At 39.2% G+C, this 23164-nt stretch overlaps 1 protein-coding gene across 2 annotated transcripts in view; it reads left to right on the forward strand.

Moving 5' to 3' along the window:
• The window catches only part of LOC131737501 (FYVE, RhoGEF and PH domain-containing protein 4-like), a 138982-nt gene that overhangs the window by 31265 nt on the left and 84553 nt on the right, over nucleotides 1-23164 (forward strand). The gene's annotated exons all lie outside the window — the stretch shown is intronic.

The following is a 23164-nucleotide window of genomic DNA, read 5'->3' on the forward strand; positions in this document are numbered from 1 at the left end:
CTTCCTTGAAAAAGAGATTTTAATCTCAACGGGACTTTCCCGATTAAATAAAATATAATATAATAGGAGGTTTCTGTTCATGTAAAGAGACACACAGTAGTCCTTTTGGGTTTAGTGTACGAAGAGTCTTAGTGGTGGATGACAAGCTGTTCTCCGTTGGGTGTACAGTATGACTTAAGTGGGGTCTTAGCCTAATTTACCATTTTCTTTGGTTATAGCTCTTTTTTTTTACTTATTTGTTGATCTTATGTTGTGCCTGTGTTTCTCACTATTAATATATGGATGATTATGAGTGTTTTGAATGGATGTAAACAGCTGCAAATCTGTATACACTGTCCTTTTTAAATGTATTATTTAAACTATAACAGTATGTAGATTGCCACCTTTTAGATCAATTGATTGACTCCTAATAATTCTTATTATTGGCATGGAAGATTCTGTTAAAAACACTATATTGCTTATGGGTCTTGGATAGGCTTGGGAGTTGTGAATTTAAGTTTTGTTAATCAAATTAAATCACATTGTTTATTTGCATGTCTTTGATATATGAGGAGGAAGAAAAAATGTATTCAAATTCAATAAATTGTTTAGTTGCAAAAAGGAAAAAAAGGTTTGAGTGATATACAAATTTTGTGTGAAGCGTGAAACTGGAGACAAATAATTATAACTGCACTATACCCAACTATAAGACTTAGAATAGGGTGTACTTATTTCTCAGTCACAGTCCCATGTGTAGTCCCCACAGCCCAGCACACTGCTGTTCCTAATTTGTGGTTCTGACAGTAGTCCACAATGAGTCGAGTACAGGTGGTGCTGTTTTTTGGTACTGCTTCTAAGGCTCTGGTTCTGGCTTTTCATATCAAGCGTTTGCGACGGCATTAAGGCCATCGCACCGAGTTTACGCCGGCCTTAAAATTGCCCGGTATGTATCACTTTTGGCAAGTTTAAGGCCATGTTAGCGCGCCAAAATGAGCTCGGCTGTGCAATGCGCTCCGCCACTTATTAGCCATGCATTCTAAGGCTTGTCAAGCCTTAATTGGCAAATTGTAGATGAGACTGAGATTTATGAAGCAGCAGAACAGCTGCTTCGGCTCTAAAAGTTTCCAAAAATAAAGTGGTCTTATTTGTGCACAAAGAAAAAGTCAGAAAACAGCTGATAGGAAAGAGCATTATGGCAGCAGTCATAACGTCTTTCTTACGACAGAGTGCAGGCTCCTAACCTTCCTGAACAACCCAGGAACAGAAGGAGAGTACTGAGAAGAAGGGAGAGTATTTAGGGTCCGCATTTCCTTTTTGATCTCCCTGAGGATAAAATTATAGCTCGATACCGGCTATTGCATTGTACAATTGTTTGTGTTCGTCATTGTCAGCGCTCGCATATCCGACCCTATAAAATTCTGACTTCAGTGACGGTTAAACGCGTGTGACACATATCTGATTATTTAATCTGATTTGACATGTATGTAGGTGAGCACGTTATAACCTTCCCCCTACCACCCAAACAAAACCCTGCCCTGCACACACACACACATTTCGAATGGATAGAAAAAGCATGACTTGGGTTTGAGGAACTGTACAGGAAGACGTATATTGTCACTCGTATTGTTCTTTTCTTTGGCACTGTTGCCATTTTCTTTCTTATTTTTTTCTTATCTGACATATCACAAGAGATGGATCATGATGGTGGTAGATCATTCATGGAAGATTTGATTCAGCAGGGTCAAGGCAGGATATTTCCAGCAATCTGTCTCGAATGTTTAACTGTCTGAAGACGGTCCTCCTGTTAGTTTTGTTAGTTTTGATTCTTTCATTGAAATTTGTTAGCGCACGAGTTGGTGGAATAACACAATAAAAGACAAACACTTGTCCGTTTTTTCAGGGAACACAAAAAATATACAATGTCAGAAAATACATAGCTGAAAGTAAATAAGTTGGCTTCCATTTAGTACTGTAGTTGGTTTTGTTGGTACAGTTCTATATTTTCAACAGAAGTAGTATTTTAATTCAGAACGATATGATTCTGAAAATATCACTTGCCAAAATAGACAACACTTGGACTGTAGTACAGCACATACTTTTAAATCCAGTGCGTTTTGTTCTAGCATAATGTAAAATTACCCATTAATGACCCAACAGCAAAATGAAATCAAAATGTTATCCATGCACAGAACTGCATAAAACGTAAACGGCAATGCAATTTAGCAAAAGATTTAAAAAAAACAAAAACGCCAGTTTCCAGAATTAAAACAGTATCCAAAGTTTAGTATTCAAAATTGCAAAATATGGTGCTCGATAAGGCCCTAATGTCACAGTTCACTTGCAAATGAAAATGCACAACTAAAGATCACAGATTTAAAAAAAAAAAAAAATGTATCTAAAACTGTTTAATGATTAACTTTTACATTACTGTGCCTTGTCTCGTTCACTGTTTTTGGAGGAAGCGCTGTGTAACTGCACAATAATAGACAGACTGATTTGGCATGCCAGAAAAAAAACTAAAATAAATCCCGGGCTACGATGGTTAAACAAGTACTTAACATTGAAGAGACGGGCTTTGTATCAGAAAACTGCTGACGGACGGAAATCGCGTGTGATGGGTAAGTGCATTGCATATTGTATATTGCATATATATATATATATATAGGTAGGTAGGTAGGTAGGTAGGTAGGTAGGTAGGTAGATGGGGATTGATTTTAATTATTTCGTAATACAAGGGCAGTAAAACGCGACTGACGTGTACCTGGGTAACGGATATCCGAGTGCTGACTGTATAATAAACTTGGTTCATTAAGTTTTCCTCTTCATTATGTATATTAGGTTTTATCCATCATAAAAAAAAAAACAATGTTAACCTGTACATTGTATTTAAAACACGGGTTAGCCCATTTTGAACTGTCATTTCTACCTTTTGTTCAATTGAGGTAGCCCATTTGGAGGGAAGGCGCTATTTGTCAGATTAGTCTGTTAATCTGTGCTACTGGTAGCTTGTTTTGAGCACCGGCGCAGCGCATTTAAGCATTTAAATGTGGCAGATCTTGATACATGTCCCCCATTGTGTGATATATAAAAACTGCATCTCTCTGTTGCAAATCAGTTTCAGTCAGAATGAGAAAGGTCTGGCAGACACTCAGTTGCGTCCGAATCGACGACTGTCACAGCAAACAGTCTCCAAAAAGATGACTCTACCGTCCATTTGCTGCAGATTTTCACCCCACGCTAACCCAGATGACAATGTGCTGTTCAAATTGTCCATCTTCTAAGTTTTCAGTAGCATTTCCTGTAAAGGGTCTGTATGTTGTTGTTGTTTCTTGAGAAGAATGTGTTTCTTACTAGCAGAACTGAGATCACCAAATGACACCCACAGAAAGCATGACAGGTTTTCATTTCCCCATGTGGTTTACAGTTTGATTCTCGTCCTGGACACTGCATTCCCTCTGTTGGGTCACGTACAGCATGTGTTAAACACGCTTTCTTATCTGCATCATAACAGGACTGAACAGAATCATCAAAATAGCTTTTTAAATGGAAGTCTCATTTAGATTGGTTTCATTTGACCTGAATTCCTCTTTTGTAAAATTTATTTATTTATGTATGTATGTATTTATTTATTTATTTTAATTGAGTGCCCAATTATTTTACCCCCAATTTAGAATGTCCGATTATGTTCCCTCACCACAGCAATTCTCTTACAGCTCCGATCCCACAACCAAACCAAGCAAAACCTGCTTAGCAACTAGTGCTGGACAAAAGCAGATTTTAATGGTATGAAAGCCTTGCATTATAATGAGATAAAACTAGCAAGAACTGCTTTGAAATATAGTTGATCTGCTTCTACCCGTGACTAATGTTTCTCAATGGTGGTATTCAATTAAAGTACTTTTAATCCATTCAGAAAATGTGCCTTTGCCCTTGCGCTTGGGCTGTATAAATCTTTAATGTACTTTATTATTGTCATTGATATCCATGTAATACATAACCATCAGAAATGGCCCTGTATCGGGTGGGCTGGTTCACACAGCTTGGTTCAGATGGAAACAGTGAACATGCAACCTTCTCTACCGACAACAAACAAAAAGACAGAGGATGGTTGATCAAGATAAGAGGCAAATAAAAACTTGCACAAATGACACAACCACACAGGTCCGCGATGTGGCTTGTGTTTAGCTGTTCACATGACAGACCCTGCACAGTGAACCCTGTGTCCACACGTAGCTACACTTTCCTTGCAAGGTTCACATCGATCATGTAGCACCCTGACTTGTACAGAGCTCAAACCAAGCAGCTCGAACTGATTATTCAATCACTCGGCACCCCCACAGAATCCCTGACCCTCACCTGGGGGTCACCTGCCCGCTGTGGAGAGCCCAGTACGAATGGTCAAATAATCGGTTTGTGGTGCTTGACCTACAAATCTCAAGCAATTGTGACACACAGGACTGCTAAAAGTAGCGGTCTATAATATGAAAGTATGAAAAACTATACTATAGTGCTGCCTCAAAATTTTTGATACACAAATTTACGTGGCTTGGTTGCCACCGATTTATTATTATTTATTTTTTTTACATTAATTTTGGAGTCCAGTGTCTGCTTGACTTTTGGTGATAGATGCAAAGATTTTCACCCACTAACTACTTCTCTCTGGTAGCAGTGAAGGTGACTTCATTTTCAGCTGATCGGGGTGAAGGGCTGGGGTTGTCAGGAAGGAAGTAGGCTGGGATATTAAACTGCTAATGCTGGTCACATCCTGCCAAGGGGGAGGAGGAGGGCTTACCTCCTGAGGTCTGTTTATGCATTTGAACAATCAGTAGGTATATCTGGAGGTATTTGTAATTCCTGCTGACATTCTGCAATTATCGAATTTAAAATGAAGTGCTTTCTGTCTTGCGCTTCTGTGTTTACATGCTATTTAGTCTGGAACAAAACTGAATCAGGGGGGCAGGACTGAAGTCTTTAAAATCTTAAAAGGAGTTGACATAGTTAACCCAGAGCAGTCCTGCTATATCTGTACTTTCTGCTAGAGGGCGACCTTTCAACACATTTGCATAAGGGAGAGCCCATCAATATACTTAAAGCTCTTTGTTTTTGGTTTTTGTTTTTGATCACGTGATGTCCGTTTTAAAGTCATATTTAGCTGACTCCGTTTCTTAATTAAACTCTGGAAAGGCGTTGATTGGTCACTTTAGTTTTTTCTCCCGTAACTTGAATGAGACTAGGATTCTGCTTTCTTGATAATGTTAAAAAAAAGCTCCTTATTTTTATTCAAACTGCACACAAAAGGCGAGTTTAGTTTAATGAATTTCCCCGGATTTAAAACCTGTTGCAAAAATGTATAACCAGTTTTGCAAATAAGTTTTCTTTTAATTACAATTTAATTAAAAATAAGGAGCTGCCTTTTTTTTTGCAGGTATTAAATAAAACCAAACAAGCTTAATTAATAAATATGTTAATTTCTCAACAATCTGTACAGTTGAGTACCAATCAATGGAAATTAAGTTCTGCACGGAGTGATTTAAAAGCTTCTTTCATCCGGTTGCAGGTGCTATACTACTGAAACAAGGCTGTTAAGAGACAATGAAATAATGTAAGAGACAATGAAATAATGTAAGAGACAATGAAATAATGTAACAAAACTAGTAAATGCAACTAATAGCTACCGCTGTGCATACTGGGATATGTGTTTTTTTTTTTTTTGTCGAGTTTTAATAAGAGGTTAAACCACAATTCCCTGCAGATATGATGCATTTGTAAGGAAAAAAAACCAAAGTGAAATGAAAATTATTTTATATCTAAAGGATAAAAGAACGGTAAGAGAAATAGCCGCAGATAAAATATTAGTGGATTGATCACATGTTCTTTATTGAAACGCACTGTCAGATTGCTCAATAACTGTGTCAATAAGGGCAACATAAGGAGCACTTTGTCAATTAAATAATATCTAACAACTTAAACATCTTAAAGGGAATTACTCTGAAAACGTGATAATTTGCACATGCGTTTTATATATATATATATATATATATATATATATATATATATATATATATATATATATATATGTGGTGCTATCCCACAGTTGCTTCAAAAATGGGCTCAATATGCATTCAGATGAGAGAACTCATTGCAAGTTATTTTAGCACAGATGTAGTCTTCTTCTGATGGCTGTACGTTTCTATACGTCTGTCTCTGTCTCTCGAGTGGTTTGTTGGAAGAGTACAATGAAGTACCTTGTGGGAGGGGGGTGTTCTTTCAAATATAGGCAGTGGTTCTTAAGACTAGAGCTTTGTATCAAATTAGAACAATGAGCGCTTTGTTCCACTGGTTCCATTCTGAGGGAGTGGGTTACATGTCTGTTTAAAAGCTTGTTTTCAGTTCTCAGGTACAAACTTGTTATCTCCATGCTTGCGCTTTTATCATTCTGCATCACACAAGTGGGGAAAAATGATACTTGCACCAGAGTGTGACTGATTGTATTCATATTAGGAGTCATTGATGTATTTTGGACAGATCCTTCCAATTGTTATGCACCTTCCCAAGTGTATACGTTAGGAAAACTAGAAAATATAAAACAATGAAAGGATGCAGTAGTCCCTCGTGAATACAGACTCCGTAATACCGAACAATTGGATATTCCGAACGCAATGCAGGTCCTTGAGTAATAACCACTTAAGTGTGACACAAGGTCACTGTGAATTGCATGATCCAAAGAGACACGCTGGGGGGGGGGGGGGGGGGAGAGGAGGCTGTGACACCAAAGACAGGACAAAAATAAATAGACGAACAGATAGAAGAGGGCTACTAAATCGCTCAAATTAATAACAGGATTAAAAGAGGGTATATAAACTCATACTGTACAGAGTTTAAACAAGCTGGGATCAATCGGTTGGAAAAGGGTGAGCTTTCAGAAGTACTGATGGACTCCACTGGTTAGAAACACAAGATATGTGAACTACAATAATTTAAATTATAATTATGAGGTGTTCCTGCTGTAAGGCACACGTCTTGTCAAATAGTTCTACTTTGGGTTTAAAATACATCCCTTCTCCATTGATAAGAAAAAAACAACTAACTTGTCTTTTGAGTTATAGCAATTGTGTATATCAGTAAACCTTACTGGCTAAATTCCTTCCTGGTAATTTGCAGATAAGCAGGAGCCCTTGTCTTAAGTCAGGCTGTTTCTAGTGATTTTAATGTACATTCCAAAAGGGGCACACACACAACTTTTGCATTAGGTCAGTGCCTACCCAGTTTTGTCTAATATTTTCATATTTTAAGATTTCTGCTAACACAGGTTTCTGCAATAATATTTCTGCTTGCTTAACATCCTTTAAACACAGTACACTGTTACAGGTAACTAAGCATTTTTAATCACATTGTCTAATTTACATCCCAAATATCGGCCTGCTCCCAGCAAGACTGAAAGTCTGTGTCAGGTTCTGCTCTCAGGGGATCTGTAAAAGCAATCACTGGCTCGGGAATCCATTTCCAAGCATCGCAGATGTGAGTAACAGTCTTGAAAGCCTGATACCTGCTAGTCAGACTTCCATCTGAGCATTCTAGTTGTCTCCTGTCTGGCTCGAAAAGCCCCAAGGCGTCGAAGCGCCGAGACATGTAGCTCTCAAGGCGCCAAGGATTCCGAAGCACCGAGGCTACCGAAGCTCTGAGGCACCGAGGACCACAGGGTACTGCGGGCTCTCGAGGCACTGAGGATGCCGAAGCATCGAGGTACCGAAGCTCTGAGGCAGCGTGGCACCAAGGACGCCGCTGCACAGGGCTCAAAAGGCCTCGAGGTGTCGAAGCGCCGAGCCGTGTAGCTCTGAGGCACCAAGGACCAGAGGGTACTGCGGGCATCGAGGACCAGACACAGGAGCGCCGAAGCACCGAGCACCAAGTACCGAGAGCAAAGCACCAAGGTACTGGGCTGCTTATCTGTGCCTGGGCTGCTTGCAGTCACACAACCAGTGAGGCGCAAAGCTTGCAGCAGGGTAGTGCAGTTACGAACCTGGAGAGGGAGAGAGACAGAAAAAGAAAGCACACCTGTTCCCTTTTTTTTTTACACACTAACACACCACTTTATGGGTGAGCGGTGATGCGTGCGGTCTGCTCACACTAAGGCCAAGGCCTAATGGAGGAAGCGTGTGGTTATTTATTTATTTATTTCTAAAACTGCAATGCAGTAGAAGAGAGAGACTCAACAGCAAGCTGGAGGTTTTTTTTTTTTTTTTACTGTGACAGTAAAATCAATAGTAATCGGTGGCCTGTAAGGGTGCTAGGCCGCGCACACTAAGTGGGCGTACCGAGGTCGCCCAAAGCCCTCGAGTCAACAGCGGTTGCAGAGCAAGGCTGGACTCGCTGGAGGGTTGTGTCTCCCTTCTCTCCTTTCATTTTTCTTTTCACAGCTGCAAAGAGCAGAAGAAAATACAGAAGGAACGTGCAGCAAGCTGCAGAGGTTTAGAAAGCAGGCTACAATCGCCGAGCGATCTAGGCTGATGAAGAAAGATTTTTTTTTTTTTTAAACTAAAACGCAGTTGCGTAGCGTTAACTCAGCCTTTAGTTGCCGAGTTTCTGATTTCCTGGGAAGTGGCAAGCACTTCCAGCAATTAATTGCAAGGGAACTCGCAAAAACTCGAAGAAGGAGTTCTAAAGGGTCAATCACAACTGGAAAAAGGGGTTAGGGTAACACTCACCACTTTACCTACCTGTCTGTGAAAGGCAAAAGAGACTGACATCTCCACACAGTATTTATTACCTTGGTGAGGCGGGACCGAGGATGTCACTCCGCGGAGGGGCCTATCTAAAATGCTCAGCGAACACCTGACAAGCAGGCATATCCCAAAAGTATTGATTTGGCGGTCATCTTTGAATTGAAAGGGAACACACTGACTTCGCAAATCATATTTCTGGTGGATTGAGGCAGAATCGTGGCTTTGAAACTGGCTACAAAGCTGCACGCAAAATTGTGATGGATTTACAGCGGGAGGTGGTACATTGTAAAAAGCAGACAACGTTGGACAATTTCTTATTTTAAAATTGTGTTCTTTAGAATTGATTGTAAGTACAACACTTTTTTTATGTTTGCTTTACTCATTGTAAGGACAATTGTAGTACATCGTTGTGTAGTACTATTTAAGAACATAAGAAAGTTTACAAACGAGAGGAGGCCATTCGGCCCATCTTGCTCGTTTGGTTGTTAGTAGCTTATTGATCCCAGAATCTCATCAAGCAGCTTCTTGAAGGATCCCAGGGTGTCAGCTTCAACAACATTACTGGGGAGTTACTTAAGCCTACTCCCTTTTTTTGTTTGTTTTACGCATGCGTGAAGTAAACACTGCCGTGTTTGGGTGTTTTGTGTTTCTCATGTTAGTTTTTTAACACTAACATTTAAAATGCATGTATTTCAGTGCCATATTTGTACAACTACAGTATATATCGTTGTTCCATATAAATAAACCTGAAAACAGGGGCTTTTCGCTTATTGGCAACTTTCGGTTAATGACAACTTTTTGCTGGGAACTGAGAAGTTCTTAATAAGTGGCATCTACTGTACATAAATAATTTAAAAAAATAAAAATAAAATTGCATGACTCACAGTGTAGCTGTGCTAGTGATCATGACCTACGTTGGTAAATATTGAGTCGCCCTTTTTATCAATCAGCATTTATTTCTACGTTTTTTGCTCATTCAGGGACATAACTTACCTAAATGTTTATTATTAAAAGAATGTGAGTTTAAATTATTTGTAACTACACACGTTTCAATATGAAAGCTGAACATTAATATCAGCAAAGAACAATTAAGTTACACGTTTTTAATGAAAAAACAATTGTAGTCAACATTTTCACTAAAGTAAAATCAGTCTTGTGTAAAATGCCCATTTTTTATATATTTACTACTGCTTAATCTAAATTAAAAATAAAAGATGTTGGTGGTAATAACTTGTTCATGGCCCTGCGGCAACATTACCTTAATTAATTGTAAAACCCAACATTATTTCATTTTTAATAACGGTCTGATATTCTCTCTTTACCTTTTTTCTTTTAATAATGGTCTTATACTCTCTTCCTTCAGATAGTTTTGCAAGTAATAAATGAAAAAATATATGCCTATATTTAAGTATTAATATATCGTGTCTCTGACCGCCTGCCAAGTTCACATTCGCTTACAGACGTTTTACTGTTACCTAATGTTCGCAACGGTACAGACCTTGGGTCAAACCAATGTGTTTGTGCATGTAGAGAGAATTTATTTGGATTGTTTATAAATGTGGCCCATACTCCTGAAATACTTTTTCATTTTTATATTTTATTTTAAAGCAAACCAATGCCAAACACGACAAGGTATAATACATAAATATTGAACGAAAAAAGTGGGGGGAGGGCAAAATATATAGTTTGACCCCCCCATATTCAAAGTGGGGGGGAGGGGCCGGGGGCACGTGCCCCTTCTGCCCCACGGGTTAGGCGCCTATGTGAGGGACTACTGTATATTCAATGGCTTCTTCATTATCATGTTCGCTCCTTTTCAATGTTTACTTTTTAGTGGCTCACAAAATACTACAATAAATCACTCACCTTTCTGAGTATGTATTTGACTGGGGCTCTTCATTGGAACCATTAAACCTGGTAGCTATTCAACAGGTTTCACCTCTTTCAGGTGTTTCTGACCAGCTAAAATGAAGCTGGGTTGGGTGAAAATACTGGTATCCAAAGTCAACAATAGGAAAGCGTTGGGTAATATTGACACCCTTTTCACTGGAGATCTCGCCCCCGGACCCATTTTGTCATCTGCTGGTCAGAAGCAAAGACTAAGGCTGGGACCAAATCAAAACTTTGACAACAAGCTAATCGCACTTAACAAAACTGAATTTAATAGTGTTTTCTTTTTATGAGTAGAAGAAATAAGATACTTACAAAAAAAAGAAAACGTTATTAAATGCAGTTTTGTTAAGTGCGATTAGCGGGTTGTCAAAGTTTTGATTTGGTCCGGGCCTAAATTGAAAATGATCGCATTAGGTATCAGAGCCCGTGGACCCATTGCATAACTGAAATGGTACATGATGTTCCAATAAAGAACCGGAGTCAGCTCATGTTCCTCCAAGAGGTGAGTCATTTATTGCAGTGTTTTGTGGGCCACAAAGAGAACCTCCCAGAACTAACTTCTTTCTTATAAATATATATTTCTACATTAAAGCTGGCAGAAAAATAAAAAATATGCTTCAGTGAGAACCATTACCTTGCGTTCTTCCCAGTAATTTGGGAAACCAATGAATGATGAATTATTTCCGGTTATAAGGAGGAGGGCACATTCCACAAAGTCATTCCCCTGGCATTTCCATTTGCCAGAATCTCAATTGGTTTTCATGGAATGAATCTTATCATAAATATCTGTTTTAGCATGCTGTTCAGGATAAAGGGCTCTGCATTCTGTTGTTGTTGGTTTTTCATATGTTGGCATTATTCACCCAGCTTTCAGAAATATCTTTTTGAAATGAATAAGACCTTGTTACGGAGATGTAATTCAGAATTTGATTTTGTTGGGTTTTTTTTGCACAGTGAATTAAGCGATTTAACTATGCGATGAAAAAAGTCGAAAAATCCAATACAAAGTTGGGGATATTATATTAGTGAGGGAGTCTAGGGATGGAAATAAGACTTGTATTGCTGAGCAATTCCTGGTTTTACTATGAGCTTGATTAGCCACAGTGTATAGGTAACAAGCTCAGGTGTGCCTTAACCAGGAATGGATCTAGCAAAAGCTAGTAAAACCAGGAATGGATCAAACTGCTATGCAGTGGAATCTTTCCATCCCTGGAGCGTGTCCAGTCTCCACTGGCTGTTCTTCTAGTTATCTATAAAATGACTTGTGCATTGGTCCTGCCTTGTTTTAATGCCCTGGTTTTTAATTATTGTTTGACTTCAACCGAATCTGTGATTTGGCTCGGAGACAGGGTGCTGTTGCTTTGCTGTCAATGGACTCTCTCTGGCGTTTGTTGATCCATACTGTACCGCATCACGCTATTACAAGAGGATTTGGAATCCCAATGAAGGAGATTAGCAGAGAGGTTCCACTTGACATCTAATAAAATTCAGTTGATGTGAGGGAGGTGAAATATTGTTTTTATACATTTCCCACGAACCCCAGCACTGGTGAGTGGACTGAGTTCAATTAATTTGTACTGTGTTTTATACAGGAGGTGGTACAGATTCTCCTCCTTTTGAAGCTTACCATCTGTTTTGCTGAATACACTTAGCCGATGCTAAAGTGAACAAAAACACTTCCTATTAAGAATACAGAAACAGTTCATTAAGAGTTGCTACGTTCAGCCCAGTGCCTGGGCCTGCCTTGTTGTTGTTTTTTTTTTGTTCAGCTCTGGCAAGAGTGTGGTGAGAGAGAGAGAACAATGCTGCAGTTTGTTTTTTAAGGAAGTGAGTAGTGCAGTAAATCAGATTAAGAATGCCAATGTTAAACTTGTGATGGTATTTACTTCTCTTTGGTTTTTAAAGGGACACAACAGGATTTCAGATCCTTAGTTAATGTGTTGTATTGGCATTGTCACAGCTTCACAATGGGTTTTTATTAAATCAGACATACTGTAGCCACAAATGAAACACCAGCCTTGCAAATTGCCCCTGAGATGAGGCTGATCAGGCCATTGGGCAATAGAAGAAAAAAAGTGCTAGGTTAGTATCCATGATACACACATTTCATAGCTGTTTGTTAAAACTGTTTGCTAATTTCACCTGTGTTTCAATAGTGTAGATTGTGTACAGCAGAAGTGAACAACACCATATTAGTATTCTGCTGTCATTAGCTTACATGGACTGATGCCATCTTTGTATTCTGACCTCTATTCAGCTCTGTATAAATGCACCAGCTTTAAGACGACAAGACAACTCAGAGAGACAAAAGTAAACCTTGTCTTCAATGTGGTTGTAACTTAAATGCTTATTTTATACTATAATCTGACTCAGGTCATTTCTAGAATAATCTTTCTGCTTAGAAGACATCTTTTAATTAAGTGGATAATGAAATATTAGCAGCCTAATTAACACAAGTTTTTAAATATATATTTTTAATTGTGATAAAACGCTTGATTATCAACAGGCTAGGCTGATCAGTTTTACATCAGTGGTCAAAGCAGGGTTCACTGCACTTGCAGTTCCCGTTCTCTTTCACAGTTTGTGTGTTTCTTACGTTGCTTTCAGGCAGCTTTTCAAGGGCTTGGGCTGCTGTGGCAGAGCGCCTAGGAAGAAAAGTTTCCTTCTTTATAGAAAGTGGAAACACTGATGGTACTCTCAGGACAGGGTCCAAGGAAACAAATATGAAGTGCCGTGCTTTCCCCAGCTGTGAAATTTGGGTCATTTTTTTCTTTGTGTTTTTTATACAAGTTAATACACCCACATATAACAATGGAATTAAAATAATTTCTTGAATAATTAGTACTGCCAAAGCCTCGTTCTTTGGAGCACAACTGCAGTGCTGCCTGCCCTCTGTAAAATAAAATACATTAAACACATAGTGGATTCCCACAGCCATGTGGTATACAGGGTGAATCATGCAGTCAGGTCAGTGCAGGTTTACGTCCTGGCTGTGTCAGGTTGGCGATCTTGGCTGGGGATCCCACAGTGTTGCATTGGCCTTGGTGTGGGAAAATGCTACAGCTGCTCAGTGCCTTCGGAAATACGTTACTATGGAGGGCATGGCACCATTACAGTGCTTCCAGTTGTGCTGGAACTTGGTTACAGGATTCTTTCCATCGAGTTATTGAGAGTATCGCAATCTGTCTTATGATACTCTCAATATCATAAGCCCTGTCTTACATTTCTCCCAGAATACAAAAACCCAGAGCGGTACATATCCTAGAAACAATGAGAGTGGGAGACAGTGTTATATAGTCGTGGTCACAATGGGATAAAAGAATGTGCCAGGCCCATACAGTCTGATGCATTGAGAGATGCTGGTTTTGTTACAATATGTTTGACAGCTGGCTCTTTCTAGAGGTTGCCAAGACACAGCTTGGCTGCTGTTCCTCACAGTTAGAGTGTGGAGCTGGCAGCAGGTGGCACTGCTGGTCTCCTGGTCTACATGCTAGAGATACCGGTGTTTGAGATGGCCTTGGCGCAAGTTGTCTTGGCACAAGTTGCCTTTCCACAGTGATGGACATTGATACTGTCGGGCTATTTGGCACCATTTTGACAACATGTTGGTATTTTTGCAAATCTGTTACCTGTGCTGAGAAAACCAAGGAAATAAAGTGGTCCCCCTGCATACATGGCAGTTATAAAACCATCTCCCACACCCATGCTGTAGAGGGTCCTCTTAATCTCAGACTCTCCATCTGTAGGTTATGTGTTTGTAAAGACATGCACAGTAGTAGGAAGAACAGTAAGATATTAAGATAACCTATGTATAAAATCAACAGGTAATCGAATTACATTTTATTCAAAGGTCTATAGGAGGCTAGCAGTTTATAATAAAAGTTTGGAGAAGATTTCTGAAAATTCAAAGCAATTCTGTTGTTCGCCATGTAGAGAAATTAAAGACAGGCGCACAGACAGAGACAGCATTTTCAATTGCCCCCCAAAAAAAAGTTTACTTTATTTGAGACCTACAGTAACTGTGCACGTTCTTGTAACCAGGGACTTTCATGTCTCGTTTAAAGTAATGAGGAAGCCAAACAAAGTATTTTTGTCTGTTTAGCAAGTTTAGGATATGCAAACAGTAAGCAGATATGATACTTCCACAAAAAAGTCTACTGTTGCAGTACTGCACATGGTTGCTGTAGATATTTATCGAAGGGGAAAGATTATTTATAATCCCCATAGAGGGGACACAGAGCACTACTCACCCGCCCTGGTCAAGATCTGGTTCCGTTTCTCTGACACAAAATACAGGAAGTTCAACTGAAGGGGTAATTTGCAATGAACTAATTATCCCAGGACGATCAGTTACAGTTTAAGGTTATTTTTACACAAGACAAAAACATTCCCAAAGTCTGCTGAGACTGAAATTGGCAGATCAATTCAGAATGATTTTTCAGTGGAAAAAACAATAACAGCCTTTACACTGCACCAGATTCTCAAAGCAACTCATTTACTGGAAGGAAAAAGCACCAAATACAATCATTTACAAGTCCCGAAATAACGTGTTTAAGTTGATTTATTTTTGGGTTAGGGTTAGGGTTAGGGTTATAGGATTCTTTTTTCCTTTCTGAAACGTGATAATAGCTAAATTGAGTAAAGAGCTTTGAGAATCTAGACTATTGTGCTTAAAATAAAATGAATCCAGCACTGCAATATAAAACATTGCAAACTGTATAGATACTTGTAAGTATGGTACCAGTAGTTTTATTTGATGTATTAATTGAAATAATCTAACACTTCTATGTTAAATGCAGTACTCTCTGTATTCTCTCTGTCCAATATTTCACAAGGAGCCAGGGGCAACTTACTCTGAAATACAGTAACACAGGTGAAATCTGAGCACTCGGGAGGCAGGTGGCTGTCTTTTACACTTGCCCTGGTTCCTTAAGGTGCATGTAGTCCAAAAGGCATTGTGCTAATTACAAAAACAAGGATCGAAGTTCCCATCGATTTTCAGATTTTCTGGGAAAGGATCACCCCTAGGATGAAAGTAAGCACGAGTTGCTGTGTACAGTGTTTTATTTTTTAGATACTCATGATGACTCCCACACATTCTTACAGACCGGTGGTAAGTTTCAAGGTCACAGTGGTGTGAAGTGGCAGCAGGAAACTTCAGAATTCTCAGCATTTAATGCCAAGCAAACCGTTCCTTCACAGTATAAACCAGACTCAACCCTCTCAAATCTGCAGCTGATAGTCCTTTTTGCTTACAGGCACTTGTTTCTAAGGAGACGGCCTACCAAAATACAACTGCATACCCCAAAGCCATGCGGGCCCATTTACTGAGTGGCTCTTCAATGTTTAAAAAAATATGCACCTTCATTTTAGAAAGGTGCTGTATTTAAACAGCTACCAATGGCTTGTTGACCTCTCCTTTTTGCCAACCCACTGGTATGTTGTGGTAACACTTTAAAATAATGGCGGCAAATCCTAATTAATTCTGGATGAGTAACACCTTAATATCCTATGCACACTCTGAGTTCTGAAGTAATTCATTTTGAATTCAGCCTTGTTATTTCATGTGGATTTAATTACCTGTTGATCACATGTATAAGGCATTCATTCATGCATAAATTAACACTTCTCACAATCCCCTGGTGAGTGAGTAAGAAGGTATGAATGCATGTATTACACATGTGATCAGCATTATTTGCTACAAAGGAACATGGAACGAATACGGGTAATTAAATCCACATAAATTAAGAGGGCTGAATTCAAAATGAAATACTTCAGAACTCGGAGGAAGTGCAGAAGATATTCAGGTGTCATTCATGTGGTATTCAGTCAGAATTCATGATGAATTTATGACCATTATTTGAAAGTGTTGTTGTTGTTGTTGTTGTTGTTGTTGTTGTTGTTGTTGTTGTTTAGTAAAAGCGATATACAGGTCAGGAAACGAGACAAATGTAGGGGTGTAAGTAGTCCAGTTTCTTTTCTGGATAATTGATACACATCCTGAAGGTAACAGGGACACATTGTTATAGCGAACACTACTCCATGCAACTGGCTTTCCCTGCACCGAACTACTAGTTACAACTTTGATAGCATGCAAAGCCCACATTTTTTACCTAGTGCCCCTTTTCCACTGCTGGTGCTCCCAGCAACAAAACAGGGTGTGTCCATGGCTTGCCCAAGCAGCTCAGCACGGCTTTCTGGAGCCAAACTGGCTACAAAGGAAGAGCATCGTCACATAGCCAGGGCGTCAGTGTAGAGAAGAAACTGACAGGTAAACCTCACGTGTGACATTTTCTTAATTGTTTTTCTTTAAGCTTCATTGTATTCACCAAAAGCAGACAACTTTGTTAAATTGAACAACGTTCATCCTGCTTCGGCACACAAGACAATCTGAAGTCACATTGCTTTTTTTTCCTCCTTATCGCAGCGACTCCCCACACAGCACAGATGTTCTGAGGGCGTGTGAGCATCCTCCTATCTCACAAGCCTAAAGCCAGAATCGGTTTTACGCCGAGCAATCCAGAGCAGAGGTGGGCAGGCTACCAATCCCGGAGAACACAGACCGGCCCTGCCTCTCATCCACTCTGAATGTGCTCGTTGTGTCTGGCCAGTAGGGTTCGCTGTTGCGTGATGAGGAGAAAGAGTCCCAGCTGGTTTCCCACCCCCACCCCGGGAGGATCAGAGCCAATGTGATGCCCCCTTCAGAGTCCCCAGCAAAGTTCGACCTCTTTGCACAGCCTGGACGTGAACCGGCGCCGTCCAAGCTGTGTGACTCATCCTGCGCTCCCAGCGGCAGCACTTTAACTGGATGAGCCACTCAGGGACCCCTTGAAGCGCTCTTTTGATTTCGGTGGCTAGCAATGGGCAGCCGAAGCCTGTAGCGCCAGGCAGTGGAAATGATGCATAATAAAACACTCAATAGTGTAACATTTAGAAACACTATTGTATTTAAGTTTCTAAATCTGTCTTTGTCTGTCTTTGAGCTGCTTTGAGCTTGTCTGGAGAATCCTAAGTGCCAGCACTGGACAGCCTTCCTCATTGCATTCAAACTTAAGGTAACAACTCAGTATTGGTGGAACAGAACCCAGAACCACTCCTTATGATTGCACTCACCATAACATAGTCAATGGAAATGTAAAAAAAATAGCTATTACAATGACATTTGAAGCTACTGGCTCTTTAAATTGCTCTGGGTAGTTGACAGTCTTTGAGACCAGATACTTGACTCTGTACTGTATTTCACATGAAAGCTCTTGAGAAAATAAAAAAAAGGAAACACGCCTTTGGTTTCTTTTATAAATATATACTGGCTTGACACCCTTCCTTTGACAGAGCCTGAATGTGGTGATGACATATTCACAGCTATAATCTATGAAAGCACTGCGAGGGGGAAGGATGCTTGCAGAAAGTATAGGTATGTTTAGTGACAGGAACTTTCTATATTTTATATTTAACTATAATTTTTTTTAAATGTTTTCAAGTGGAAAAATGTGTCATGCATGCAAAATGCTATTCAAAGCAGACCTTAAAAAACATTCTTCAAACAAGTTAGAGGTGTGTGAATAGGGCATGGTATTGCAGACACAGTAGAAATGTACACATTCACAAAGAAGGCTATAAGCACAGTGATATTATTTACTGTATATGTGAATTCCTACCTAGAGGAACCACAGAGGCTATATTATACAGTCTACATTTTCAAATGGTCTTGTGTTACTTGTTTAATGTTGTATTATGTGTGCATTGCATACTTATCTGGGTATGTTTCTGCTTGGATATTGATTTACCAGTCCTTTCATGTTCTGGATCTGGTACAGCTTCTGAAAAGACCTAAAAGCCACATTTCTGAAGTGAGGTTGCTGTAGAAATCAGTCTGCAACTGTTGTGTTGATATTTCACTGTTCATAGGGGGCAGAATTATAGTTAAACACACATGATGGAGAATAACAAGGGTATCAAACAGGTAAAACAGCAGAGTATCCTTATTTAGTCGTTGCCAATTATTTTTTATTATTTTCTCCCAAGTTGGAATGGCCAATTATTATTTTTTAAGCTCAGCTCACCGCTACCACCCCTGCGCTGACTCGGGAGGGCGAAGACGAACACACGCTGTCCTCCGAAGTGTGTGCCGTCAGCCGACCGCTTTTTTTCACACTGTGGACTCCCCATGCAGCCACCCAGGAGCTACAGCGTCGGAGGACAACGCAGCTCTCGGGCAGCTTACAAGCAAGCCCGCAGGTGCCCGGCCAGACTACAGGGGTCGCTGGTGCGCGGTGAGCTGTGGACACCCTGGCCGTCTTAACCCTTCCTCCCCCCCTGCTTGGCCAATTGTGTGCCGCCCCCTGGGAGCTCCTGTCCACGATCGGCTGTGGAATAGCCTGGACTCGAACCGGCGACGTCCAGGCTATAGAGCACATCCTGCACTCTACGCAGAGCGCCTTTACCGGATGCGCCACTCGGGAGCCCAAGTAGAGTATCCTTTAAGCTTCATCTATCGCATAAAGCAAACTGAAACTCCCTGTGTTTACTGATTAGAGTAACACAACTAGGTTCTCAAGAAACCTGGTTTACCCCCATCAGGAAATTGTATTTGCATAGCTAAGAAGAAAACTGTAATCTATTTACCAGAATTTTGGCTACTGCTGGCACAAACAAGATCCCAGTATTTGAACTGATTGTACAAATAGAATATAACTTGTCATGTAGGTACAGGACATGAGTTAATGCTAAAGAAGTCGTCTTTTTCCTTTTAAGGTATTTGCAATCATTCTGGGTGCTGCTGCTGCTGGATTCCAGTATTTTATCAATTTTCTCAAAATCAGTTGTATAAATGTGGAATACAGTAGATGGGACTGCCAGAGTTGAAAGGTCACAATGTCAGGTGATTTAAATGGAATGAGGAAGGCTGTTCAATGCCCGGCACTTGGGATTCCCCAGACAAGTTCAAAGCATCTCAAGGCAGATTTATAGAAAAATGCTAACTCAATAATGGAGGAAGAGAACCCAGAACCACTCGGAGTGATGGCAAACTTTTTTTAAATGACATTTTAAACTACTTATTCTTTAAACTGTGTTAGCCCCAGTTGTGGTAAAAATGTCCTGCCCTGTTTTCTAATTTGATCGTGATGTTTTAGAAATTAATAGGGAAGCTGCAGGGCTGCACAATGTTAGCGCCCATGTGTACAATGTGTGCCGAAGGATTTGGTCAGGAGCCGAAGATTATCCACCACTTCAGTATGATCGTGTTTACACGGTCGCGGTCCTTTAAAGGGTTAAGTTAACTCAATCCCAGCACACACTCGCTTGTGCTACAGTACCCAATTCGACCGTGTGTCTGTGTATATTCTACACGTCATTATTTTGGTAAATTACATTACTAATGCTAGCAAAGATTTAAAATAAATTAATCAATAAAATTAAAAAAATACAGTCAATTACTAGAAATATTTAGCACATAAGAAGAACATAAAAAAGTTTACAAACAAGAGGAGGCCATTCAGCCCAGCATTAAGATAAATACATTTAATAGCTGTCTTACCTGAGATTTTGCCTTTGTTTTGATGTGGTCGCCCTTCTGTTTTTTGGTTTTCTCCCCCCTTCCTTTCTAGTTTAAATGCTTAGTAGCTTATTGATCCCAGAATCTCATCAAGCAGCTTCTTGAAGGATCCCAGGGTTTCAGCTTCAACAACATTACTGGGGAGTTGGTTCCAGACCCTCACAATTCTCTGTGTAAAAAAGTGCCTCCTATTTTCTGTTCTGAATGCCCCTTCATCTAACCTCCATTTGTGACCCCAGGTCCCTGTTTCTGTTTTCAGGTCAAAAAAGTCCCCTGGGTCGACATTGTCAATACCTTTTAGGATTTTGAATTCTTGAATCAGATCGCAGCGTAGTCTTCTTTGTTCAAGACTGAATAGATTCAGTTCTTTTCAGGATAATTCTGGTTGTTCTTCTTTGCACTCATTCTAGAGCAGCAATATCCTTTTTGTAACGAGGTGACCAGAACTGAACACAATATTCTATATGAGGTCTTGCTAATGCGTTGTAAAGTTTTAACATTACTTCCCTTGTTTGAAATTCAAAACTTTTCACAATATATCCAAGCATCTTGTTGGCCTTTTTTATAGCTTCCCCACATTGTCTAGATGAAGACATTTCTGAGTCAACATAAACTCCTAGGTCTTTTTCATAGATTCCTTCTACAATTTCAGTATCTCCCATACAATATTTATAATGCACATTTTTATTGCCTGCGTGCAGTACCTTACACTTTTCTCTATTAATTGTCATTTGCTTTGTGTCTGCCCAGTTCTGAATGCAGTCTAGATCATTTTGAATGACCTTTGCTGCTGCAACAGTGTTTGCTACTCCTCCTATTTTTGTGTCATCTGCAAATTTAACATGTTTGCTTTCTATACCAGAATCTAAGTCATTAATGTAGATTAGGAATAGCAGAGGACCTAATACTGATCCCTGTGGTACACCACTGGTTACCTCGCTCCATTTTGAGGTTTCTCCTCTAATCAGTACTTTCTGTTTTCTACATGTTAACCACTCCCTAATCCATGTGCATGCATTTCCTTGAATCCCTACTGCATTTAGTTTGAGAATTAATCTTTTATGCGGGACTTTGTCAAAAGCTTTCTGGAAATCCAAATAAACCATGTCATATGCTTTGCAATTATCCATTGTCGATATCCTCAAAAAAATTGTTGCATCCTCAAAAAAATCAAGCAGGTTAGTTAGACACGAGCTCCCTTTCCTAAAACCATGCTGACTGTCTCCCAGGATACTGCTACCATATAGGTAATTTTCCATTTTGGATCTTATTATAGTTTCCATAAGTTTACATATAATAGAAGTCAGGCTTATTGGTCTGTAGTTACCTGGTTCGGTTTTGTTTCCCTTTTTGTGGCTCAGTATTACGTTTACAATTCTCCAGTCTGTTGGTACAACCCCAGTGTCAAGAGACTGTTGCATGACCTTGGTTAGTGGTTTGTAAATGTAGGAATGTAGCGAAGGGGGGCTTGTTTCTTGATATCCGTATGGATCCCATATCAGAATATATGGGAAATAAGTCTGTTTGTCAGTCCAACTGTCTGTCTGTCTGTATGTGTGTATGTATGTATGCCACACTGGCATTTTTACATGTATCTAGAAAACACTTGTCCAATTTTAATGTATTTAATGTACATTTGTATGCATAGGCTTGCATTAGATTTATGTTTTATACTTACAGACCTAATTTATAATGTGTCTGTACGTATGTCACACTATATAATGTGTGCACTGTATATGTTTATTTATTTTTTAACAATTTTTATTTTTTATTTTTATTGTAATCTTTACAATGGGGGGGGGGAGAAAAAGCTGAATATATAAATATGTAAAAACAAAACATACTATATATAAAAACAAATAAAGCGTAAAATAAAGATACATTAAAAATCATAATAAACCATAATACAAAACAAATGATATATAAAAATAATATATTAAAATATATACATATATATACATACACACATATATATATATATATATAGATATATATATCTATATATATATATCTATATATATATATATATATATATATATATCTATATATATCTATATATATATATATATATATATATATATATATTGTGAACCAGCTGCACTCACTCGGGTTCGTGCCCCTTTAAAAATACGACCCAAAAAACACAAAAATGGAGTTTTCAAGCGCTGACGCGCTATATTTTAATAGACACAAAAATAAAACAAATACAAAATAAACACCTAGCTCCTCTTGGAGCGCTTACTACACAAGTTTTTCCCTCACTAACTTGCAGGACGGCTAAGCCGTTTACCTGCCAACACAAACACACACTGGTTTAATACAGCACTTACTATTAGGACTGCTCGGAAGCAGAGCACCTTCCTTCTGCCTCCTTCTACTCAGCAGCCTTGATCAGACTGACTGCTCCTCTTAAATACCCTGCACCTGGTCCCAATTTAGCAATAGCTACCAGGTGCATAATTAATAATAACACAATTAAACTAAACAATAAAACAATTAACAAAACTGATTAACTGAAAGGCAAGACAATTAAACAAAACAATAAAGTAACACAATCAAACAACCAGGTGCATTTTTTCTCTTCAGGGAGGCTTTAACCCTCTCCCTGCTGTCTCTCACTAACCGCTATCTTACAATATATATATATATATATATATATATATATATATATATATATATATATATATACACACACACACACATACATATACACATTCTAGTGAGTTGTTGGTCTCAAACTTAAATGAAGGTCTTTAATAAGAATGATAGCAGTAGACCATGTAGTTAAGGTATTAGCACTGGCCTGGTGCAATCTTGCTGTCGACCTCTCCATAAGTGAGATATCTAAGAGAAAATGTAACCATGTGCAGTTATAGACTATACCAGGTTCCAACCAGCCCTTCAAAATAACCTTCTTTGCTGCTGTCAGCCCTGCAAGAAAGAGTCGTCTTGTCTGTAAATTAAGCCCAACTTGAGAGTCATCTCCAAGCAATAGCAGACCAGGATACAGAGG

The sequence above is a fragment of the Acipenser ruthenus genome, chromosome 7, assembly GCF_902713425.1.
Source record: "Acipenser ruthenus chromosome 7, fAciRut3.2 maternal haplotype, whole genome shotgun sequence".
Classification (NCBI taxonomy): domain Eukaryota; kingdom Metazoa; phylum Chordata; class Actinopteri; order Acipenseriformes; family Acipenseridae; genus Acipenser; species Acipenser ruthenus.